This window comes from Arachis hypogaea, chromosome 12 (genome assembly GCF_003086295.3).
Source record: "Arachis hypogaea cultivar Tifrunner chromosome 12, arahy.Tifrunner.gnm2.J5K5, whole genome shotgun sequence".
In the NCBI taxonomy this organism is placed as follows: Eukaryota; Viridiplantae; Streptophyta; class Magnoliopsida; order Fabales; family Fabaceae; genus Arachis; species Arachis hypogaea.
In genome coordinates, this window is record NC_092047.1 from 78,398,692 (window position 1) to 78,400,817 (window position 2,126).

The window sequence follows — 2,126 nt, forward strand, 5'->3', positions numbered from 1 at the left end:
CATACAGCCTGTCATTGAAGAGATCATTCACAAGCAAAGAAGACAGTAATACCAGAGTTAATTCAGAAAGGCTAAGCAACTCCAATCCTTAATTATAACCCTTTTACTAATTTCTTTGACAAAATACCTTATACCCTTCTCTCATATTCCTATTATTGATTCCATTTAATTTCCAGAGTATCTTTATTAGTTATATGTCTTCATAGTATCAGATCTCACAAATCCAACAACTTTCTGATCTGCCTGACTAAGACCTGCAAGATAACCATAGCTTGCTTCAAACCACAATCCTCGTGGGATCGACCCTGACTCGCTCAGGTATTACTTGGACGGCCCAGTGCACTTGCTGGTACAACAGTACGAAGGTGTAGGGATTCGTGCTACCGGGCTCATCATCAAATTTTTTGCGCCGTTACCGGGGGTTGCAATGGTGTTATGTTGTTGGCTATTGTTAATATGTGAATATGTGAATAGTTTGTTTTTGATTGATTGCTTGTTTTTGCTAGTTTTAAGAGTTCATTTTATTTGTTCTTATTACTTTGGTTTTTTTTTTCATTTTATCCTATGAATTCTCACCCATTGCATTATGAGTTTTGTTGCTATTGTGTTATAGGAATTGAAAATTTCAAATGCTTGTCACCTAGATGGAATGAAAGGAATTCACAACAGGATTTAGGTGCACAAGGTTTGGAATCTCAAAGGCCTTGGAGAATACAAGTTTGGGTGGGATTTCAAAGAGATTTGAAACACAACCCTCCTTGATGAGAGCTTCTCAATAAAGTCCAACTTAAGAACTCTAAATAGAAGTGCTAGGTGGGAGACACCCCACCATGGTAACATTGTTCTTACCCTTTTCTTGTTTATAATTTGACTTTCTTGCATTTTGCTTATTTTGGTTAGCTTAGAATTAGTTTAATTTTGAGATCTGTTAAGTTAATTTCTGTATGGATCATAAATTTATGGGTTTTTGGATGTTTTGGGGTTGAATTTTGGTTGAGTTAAGGCTTGGTACTTTAGATTTTGAAGCAAAATTTTTGGAAAAACAGGGCACTGTGCGTGTGCACACAGTTGTGCGTACGCACAAAATCACTAAAAATCACGTCCAATGCGTACGCACCCAGCGGTGCGTACGCACACTACCTTGCCAAGCCTCTGTTGGGAGCGCTCGCATGCCTTATGCGCAGGCATTCCCCTGTGTTTTGCGCTTTGTGCGTGCGCACGACCTTGTGCGTATGCACGTAACCTTCTTTTTGCGCACTTTGTGCGTACGCACCACCTTGTGCGTACGCACACCCACCTGCACCCATTCTGTTGGGAGCGCTGGCACTCCCTGTGCATATGAACTCCTACCCAATTTTGTTCCTGTGCATGCGCACGAACCTGTGTGCGCACGCACACATGATCCTTCCCCAAGTAAAAAAAATGTGTTTTGTTTGTATGCACAAGCCTGTACGTATGTACACTTCTTAATTCCCTTTCTATTCAGAGCATTCGCACATGTTGTGCGAGCGCACACCTCCCCTGTTTCACCTCATGTGCGTGCCCACACATACTTGTGCGTACGCACAGGTGCTGTTTTGGGCAAAATTTTTATTGCACTTTAAATTAAGCCCTAACACACTTCCACCCCCCCCATCCCTCTCTTCTCTTACTTTTTCCCTATTTTTCTACTTGTTTTACTTAGTCTTCATTATATTTCATATTTCATTTTAGTAATTATATTAGTTTTAGTTTAATTTTTGTTAATTAAATAACTTACAAGTGTTTGATTGATGATTCATTGGGTTGCTTCTTGCCTAAATTTTGGTATAATTTGTGATGAATATGTGCACTGGGCATTAAGTCTTTGTTTGATTGCCTAAATGAATTGTGAGTTTGATTCATATGTTGTAGCTACCATATGCATTAAACTATATCCTTGTTTGGTATCTTAATCATGAATTGTGCACTTTTACTTTAGTAAATTGAGTTGAATTACTTGTTCATCATGGTTCTAGAATCAAAACAAGCACATTACAAGGCACTTGTTTCTTTTTAATGCTTTGTATTTGTTTGAGTAACTTAACTTGATTCTTATCAAGTGTATCACTTTTTTGTAACAAGTGCCTTTCCATGTTACTATTGCA